The sequence below is a fragment of the Colobus angolensis genome, unplaced genomic scaffold (assembly GCF_000951035.1).
Source record: "Colobus angolensis palliatus isolate OR3802 unplaced genomic scaffold, Cang.pa_1.0 Scaffold306, whole genome shotgun sequence".
NCBI classification, from domain to species: Eukaryota; Metazoa; Chordata; class Mammalia; order Primates; family Cercopithecidae; genus Colobus; species Colobus angolensis.
This window is the reverse complement of record NW_012116333.1, coordinates 68,794-76,692: the sequence shown is the minus strand read 5'-3', so window position 1 is coordinate 76,692 and position 7,899 is coordinate 68,794. Positions and strand designations below refer to the sequence as shown.

The 7,899-nt window shown below is 39.4% G+C and overlaps 1 pseudogene across 1 annotated transcript in view; it reads left to right on the top strand.

Annotated features, from left to right (window-relative positions):
• LOC105517731 overlaps window positions 1-7,899 on the top strand; it is a 731,019-nt pseudogene that overhangs the window by 689,443 nt on the left and 33,677 nt on the right. Inside the window, exons 10-12 of the transcript XR_001002708.1 lie at window positions 3,496-4,272; window positions 4,434-4,544; window positions 5,491-5,708. The product of XR_001002708.1 is annotated as a ribosome biogenesis protein BMS1 homolog (transcript). The remainder of the gene's footprint in view (window positions 1-3,495; window positions 4,273-4,433; window positions 4,545-5,490; window positions 5,709-7,899) is intronic.

Sequence of the window (7,899 nt, the reverse complement as noted above, 5' to 3'; positions counted from 1 at the left end):
GTGATCCGCCCGTCTCGGCCTCCCAAAGTGCTGGGATTACAGGCTTGAGCCAACCCAGCCCATATTTTCTTGACCATTTTCTTATAACCTTAATTTAGAAATGATTATCGTTATGAATATTCTGTTGCATTATATTTGAGGATTTTTGTAGCTATAGTGGGAATACGGGAAGTTTTGATAAAGGTGAAGACATTGGCTTGCAGCTGAACAGCAAGATCATGGTTATCATGGAGCCTGTCAAGTCAGAATTTTCCCTGTTTGAGCACTTTTATTCATCTGGGTAGACTTTTGATATTATCTAAATTTAGAACACAGAAAGGAAAACAGGATGGAATTTATTTTATTTTACCAGTTTTTGCTTATAAAAATGAACTTCTGGTACACTCCTACAAACATATATGGTGTTTTACTGGATGCAATTACAAAAATGAACATTAGTGTTGATGGTTACAGTTTTTTCAGGGTCTTTTTAAAGTAAAGTTTTCATCTTTTCACTTACAGGTAAAAAGTGCAGACTCACCATTATTGAATGTGGGTGTGACATTAACATGATGGTTGATCTGGCTAAAGTAGCAGATCTGGTAAGTCAGCAGGGGCAGCCTGGGGGGCTGATGGAGACTTACAGCATTGTGATAGGTTATTTACCTTGTGATGAAGGGAAGAGAGTTTTATGATTATTAAAGGAAGCATGGTCATCGTCAGGGATACAGTAGATGTGACTGAATTGATGATAATAATAGTAATAAATGTTATTATATTAATAATAAACATGGAATGTGTACAATGACATGTATTCCAAAATCATAGAGCACATCACAGGATGGAGAAAACCTTTAATGAACACAGCTAATAAGAGCTCATTAATATGTATACATTGATATGTAAAAATATATCATAGTGTCATTTCTTCTTGGACCCTTCCTGTCACCGTGCTGACTGCTTTCTACAAACTTGGCTTATATAGACACTTGATACACCCTTGAGGTGAGTAGGTATTATCTGTAGCTTACAAAAGATGAAATAGAGGCTCCCAGCAATTAAGTAACTTGTGTGAAGATGGGACCTTTCTTCTCGATGGTTCCAGAACCTTCATCCTTAATGATAATGCTAAAGTACATGAATTTCCTGAAGAAGTGGTCAGAGTTTATCAATAGAAAATCTAGACAGTACTTAGTGTACGGAAAATGTACAAGCTCTTGCATTTATGGAAATGATAATGTTCACTATTTCTGATATTCTATTAACTACTTAGTTTAATCAAAGATGGGCATTTCTGTTTCCATATTTTGTTATTTTTAGTTTATCTATGGAAAGATAAGAACAGAAGTGTATTTAATATTAAAATTAGAAGTTTCCAGGAATCAATTCTGAAATTATTTTGCATCTTTGAAGTGTCTTAAATTTTAAAAATTGGTCTTATCTGCTTATATTTTCTTATAGACTACCATTCATTATAATCTTATGGTTTTTTGACTTAATTTTAAACTGGTACCTTTTTAAAAATAACTTTTGAGCAATTGAGTTATACAAGTTAACATACAAGATAGAGGTTTCCACCACATACTTCTCAAAAAAAAAAAAGATTTTTTTTCTCTATGAGGATATTGAAACAAGAAGTTGGTTTTCTGTACATATTTAATATATTTCATTGATTATCACTTGCTTCCCATTCTTTGGATGTCAGAGACCTGTTATTTGGCTTAAAAGTACATTACAGAAAACTTCGTTTCTTTAAATTAGGATTTCTTAGGTAAGGGCCAGGTTAGACCCAGCCTTTTCTGAGTTACTTCTCATGCATTAAAATTCTTAAAATGGAAGTTTATATCCTAGTGGACATTGTCTTATGGTTGCCTTTTAGAGCAAGTAAAAGGGTGGTGGTTTCTCTGTCTGGGTGATGCCTATGTAGTCATTTGATTTAGTCTGGAGTATGACTTTTCTGTCAAGGACCAGATAGTAAATATTTTCGGCTTTGTGGATCATATCTCTTGCAGCTACTTAGCTCTGCAGTTGTAGTGCCCAGGCAGTCATAGACAATATGTAAATGAATTAATGTGGCTGTGTTCCGATAAAACTTTAGTTACAAACACAGGTGATGGGCTGGATTTGGCCCGTGGCCAGTTGCCAACCCCTAGTGTAGGTGGTCTGTTTTGGTAGTTTCTTTGAGAAATGGTGTGATCTGTTTGTAGGTACTGATGCTTACAGATGGCAGCTTTGGGTTTGAAATGGAAACGTTTGAGTTTCTAAACATCTGTCAAGTATATGGTTTTCCTAAAATTATGGGAGTTCTCACCCACCTTGACTCCTTCAAGCATAATAAACAACTGAACAAGACAGAGAAGCAATTAAAACACAGGTTCTGGACAGAAGTTTACCCTGTAGGAAGAGAAATAATTGTTGGATACTAACAGTATAATCCTACTAAAATAGACTGAAGAGGCCCGATGCAGTGGTGCATGCCTGTAATCCCAGCACTGTGGTAAGCAGAGGCAGGTGGATCACTTGAGGCCGGGAGTTTCGAGCTCAGAGCAAAATGACCAAACCCCGTCTCTACTGAAAATGCAAAAATTAGTCGGGTGTAGTGGCATACACCTGTAATCCCAGCTACTCAGGAGGCTGAGAGATGGAATTGCCTGAACCTGGGAGGGAGAGGGTGCAGTGAGCCTGGGAGACAAAGTGAGACTTTATCTCAAAAAAAAAAAAAATACTCCAATAATAACAAAATGATGACTACATGAAGACTGTATAGAAAAAGGAAGTGCTCAGAATATAGAGATAAAATTATGTATTTTAACTATAACTGTATTAGAAGAGAGTATTCTTGTAGACAAGGATGACTAAAAGGATATGGAAAAATGGCAGTAGCTGGCATTTTTGACAAAGAGCTTTCACTTCTCCCCTTTATTTTGGTATCACTGTTGACTAATGCACTTGCATTTTGTTCCATGGGTTATTTTCCATCACTGTCATTGTTCTTCCTGATGCCTGTGCTGTCCCAGATTCAGCCGCGGGAGCCTTCAGCCTGTCTCCTGTGTCCTGTCAACTGTCTCTGTTAGTCTTTAGCATTTCTTCCTTTCTGACAGAACAAGAGGATCCAGGCTCATGTTTCCCTCTTCCTGCCTTGGGCCTGGACTCAGCCCTTTCTCTTAAGGATCATGTGTTTTTAGCTTAGAAATAAATCAGCTTTCCAAAAGATTTACAAAACACTAACTTCCTTTGTGAGCAATTTTTTTCTAAAATTAGATTTTTCTTTTTTTAAAGGCTTATTCCTTTATTCTCCCTATAAGTTCTTTTGAAGTGTGGTGTTAGGGAACCATGCCTGAGTTTGTTTATTAAATGTTCCAATTTTTATCAGATCATTTTTTTCCCTATGCTATGTCATCTTAAACAATTCCTTGACATTTTCTATTTCTTTGTATTTTTGTTGACTATATTGCCATTTCTAGATTAACTGATTAATGTACAAGTTAAATTATTTTGCATTTCCTTGGTAATATAGGCTGTTGATGTCAAAGGAGGAAAAACAAATGGACTTGAAAACTGGCCAAATGCATTGGAAAGCCATTTTTGGAGATGAAGATGAATCTGGAGATAGTGATAATGAAGAAGATGATGAAATGTCTGAAGATGATGGGTTGGAAAAAAACTCTAGTGATGAAGAAGCAGAAGAGGAGGAAAATGCTGAGATGACTGATCAGTATATGGCTGGTAAGGGCGTCAAACGATGGAAACTTGAAGAGTTGGAAGAAGACAGTGAAATGGATTTGCCAGCATTTACTGACAGTGACAATGACCTTGAGAGGAGCTCAGCAGAAGAAGGGGAAGTGGAGGAAGCTGATGAAAGCAGTAAAGAAGAGGACTGCACTGCAGGAGAGGGGGGCATTTCAGGATCAAAGGCTGTTGGAGAAGGTAGTGAAGCAGGGCTATCACCAGCGAATTGCCGGAGTGACTGTGTGAATCTGGAGAAGTCTTTGCCGATGAAGAAAGCAGCCCTCATGACTTCCGATTCTGGGCATTGCACAGCTGAAGAGGCGTTTGCATCTGAAGATAAATTTGAAGAAAGCTCCTCGCTCAGTGCAGAGGAAGAGGACTCAGAAAATGAAGAGGCTATTAGAAAAAAGTTTTCAAAGCCTTCTCAAGTGAGCAGTGGTCAGAAACTGGGGTCAAGGAACTTAATTGATGAGACAAGTGATATAGAAGATTTACTCAAAGAGGAAGAAGATTACAAGGAAGAAAATAATGATTCCAAAGAAACCTGACATAAGCTTTAATTTAGTTGGTTGCTGCTATGAACTAGGCTCTCGAAGTGGTACCCAGTGAAATGTCTACATTTGGGGGTCTGTTGATTTTGAGATTAACAGTTGAAATGCTGCATTGTGGATGGATCTCAAGGGAGGGGAGACACATGAACAAGCCTAACTGGAGGTTGGCATTAGTCATTTCAGGTGCCCTCAAGCGGAAGGAAGACCTTTCCAGAAAGGCAGCTGAGGGCTTTCTGAGGCAGCAGCAAGCAGCTCCAAACCTCTGAAAGCTTATTCATGGGACAGGTAAAGAATTCTGGTTCAGAGCTGGAAACGTTTTAGTTTCTCTGATTGTTTTCTGAAAAGGAGATGAGGGAATTGGTTGATTGGGCTGGTATTGTTGACATCCATAATTGCTGGCCATCACATTTCATATTTGGCAGATTAATCATCAACTTATGAGGACCACACTTTGGTCTTATGAAGTAGACTTATGGGTTTGTTGTAAAACTTGATGCAAATACTGTCCATTGCATCATGTTATGTCCCCTATTTAGGAGTCCTTTGTGAGAAACTTTTTGAGGATTTAGTGCTAGAAAAATATTTCTGACCATAAAAGTATTTATTTTTTCCTTTCTGAGAATGAGAACCCTGTATAACACAGTTTGTTCCCCCTTTTGCCCTTGTCTTCTGATTTCATGCTTTATTAAACTTACCTATATGTTCTTTCTGGTAGAATTAATGCAAAAGTAAATAGATAGTGGTGAACTTTACATTGTGCTCCCTGGTTACTGCACGATGAGATCAAGGCCACATGGTGAGACATTTGGGCTCAGCACACTGAATTGGGAGGGTTGTTGTGAACTGATTGTCATTCAGGTTTTGTCTAAGTACGCTTAGTGATGAGAGGCTCAACACTCTTTAGAGCTCTTCTTTAATCATCTAAAGCTCTGCTTTTAAATGTCCCTTCCCTCCCTTGACCTCTAATATTCTCATTCCTCATCCTCTTAGCTGCTGCCGTGCAGGAGTGCAGGAGCCCCACACATGTAGAGCAATAGCTTCGTGGCTCTCTTAACTTGTGACTGCCCTGCCCTCTCAGTGCCTAACTCACATGTGGCCATTGCCATACCCACCACAGACAGAGGCCCTCATTTCCTGAGTTTGAAGACTCATGGCCTAATTTGTCGAAAACAATGAGTCCTCCAGGGCTGTAGTTTTTGTTCTCACTTTTCTGCCATGGCGTCCTCTTTAGTGGCAGAAGATAATGAAGAAGAAGATCATGATACCCAAGAAGAGCTTGCAGGGTTGTTTCATGTCGACCAGCCTGACAGAGAGTGGAAGCATAAGGCTGACTCTTTGGACTACTCCAGATTTCTTTTGGAGGCCCCCCATGACTGGGATTTAGAGGAAGTAAGGCTGGGTAGTACATTTGATTTATTAGAGGATTGTTCTAGAATAAGATTATCTGATGTCAATATTGCTTACCTGTTGTTGGCTTCTTATTTTTACAGGATTACAGGTCATTCTCCCAGATATTGCAGTGGGCACTTCATGCATCCTAAGCAGCAACATGTTCTGAGTTTAGTTAGACCATGTACGTGGCCCACGGAGGACAGGTTCAGCTTCCAATGTGGACAGTAGTGTGCCTCTTCATTTTGAAGCGGCGCACATAAGTCTTTATACATCAGATGTATTTTGTGTCTTATCATTAGGATATACATAGCACTCCTGAGTTAACATTTATAGTTTCTGCTATTTGTAAGCATAGAGAAATCTGTGATACCTATAAATGTTCTTCCTGCAGCTCACCACTTTGTAATCACACTGGAATTCATTCAGTACTCAAACTCACCACAGTTTACCCTCCTCTTAGATGTCTTCTCTTTCTCTCTCTCTCTGTTTCTTTTTTTTTTTTTTGAGATGGAGTCTCACTCTGTTGCCCAGGCTGGAGTGCAGTGGTGCGATCTCGGCTCATTGCAACCTCCACCTCCTCGGTCCTGGTTCAAGCAATTCTCCTGCCTCAGCCTCAGGAGTAGCTGGGATTATAGGCATGTGCCACCATGCCCGGCTAATTTTTGTATTTTTAGTAAAGATGGGGTTTCACCATGTTGGCCAGGCTAGTCTTGAACTCCTGACCTCATGATCCATCTGTCTCAGCCTCCCAAATTCTCTTTTTGTTTGTTTGTTTTTTTTTTTTTGAGACACCGTCTTGCTCTGAATCTTGGGCTGGAGTGCAGTGGCATGAGCGTATGGCTCAATGCAGCCTCGACCTCCTGGGGTCAAAGGATCTTCCCACCTCAGCCTCCAGAGTAGCTGGGACTATAGGCATAAGCCACCAGGCCTGGCTAATTTTTGCATTTTTTGTAGAGAAAATGTTTCACCATGTTGAGCTAGTTTCAATCTCTGGGCTCGAGTGATCTGCCTGCCTTGGCGTCCCAGCCTGCTGGGATTACAGGAGTGAGCCATCGTGCCAGCCCCTTTCTCTACATTGTTTTCTGCAATGTTCTGATCTTCCAAAGGTTGCCTTCTTTTTTGTCAATTCAGTTTGGCTTAGATGTCGCTTCTCAGAGAGGCCCAATTGCTATCATACTGCCTATTGTAATTCGCCAGGTAACACATAATGAACTTTATGAGATTTTATTTAACCATTCTTTATGGTGAAATTTAATACAGATGTAGAAAACCACATGAAAACAATTGTTTAACTTAATGGGTTGCCAGGAGGTGAAGACCCCAGCACTCAGGCTGGAAAATCAAGCTTTGCTGCTCAATTGCGACACCAGGCACAGTCCCCTTCCTCCCTGTAGAAGGAGGTGTGGTCCAGCTTCTTATGGGTGCTCTTTCCTTTTCTTCCTTGTTTCCTCCTCCATGCTTCCATAAGCATCATAGTTTACTTTTACCTGGTTTTCAATACTGTTTTTCACTCTATCTTTTAACACTTTTAGTCAACAATCTTTCCTTCCCATTTCTTTTTTTTGGTTACATTTTATTTAAGAAACCAAGTCTTTGGTCTGCAGAATTTCTTGTATTCTGGACGTTGTGGATTGCTTTGCATCCCTCTGCAGTTTCACAGGCCCTCCTGTATTTCCTGTGAATGGGTACAGAGCAATACTAATAGCTTCTGTGATGAGCGGAATGTATATCTGAGCTATGAGTTGTGGCTTCTTCTGGCTACTGAGCTCTTTAAATGTGGCCAGCGAGACTAGAGAACTAAATTTTAAATTTTATTTAGTCTTAATTAATTTAAATGGCCACATATTTCTAGTTACCTTATAGACAAAACATCTAACGGTTGGATAGGATTTAAATTTGATTTTTATTTTTTGGCAAAACACTTCCCAGGTGGTGGGTGGTGTTTTCTCATTAGGAGGCACATAAAGACTAGTTGTGTCCTTTTAATGACATTAGATGTTATCAGTTGTTGGTGCTCAATGCCTAGAACCATCAATTTCTTAAGAACATAGAGTGATGATGTTCTATTCAATAATTTCTCTTTATTTATTAGCTGTAATACCTATTTAAAGAGAAACTTTTTCTCTTCTACTATTCAGTTATCCACTTCTATATATATAAGGTAAATGCTTGATTTTTTTTTTGGAGACGGAGTCTTGCTCTGTCACCCAGCCTGGAGTGTAATGGTGCAATCTCAGCTCACTGCAAC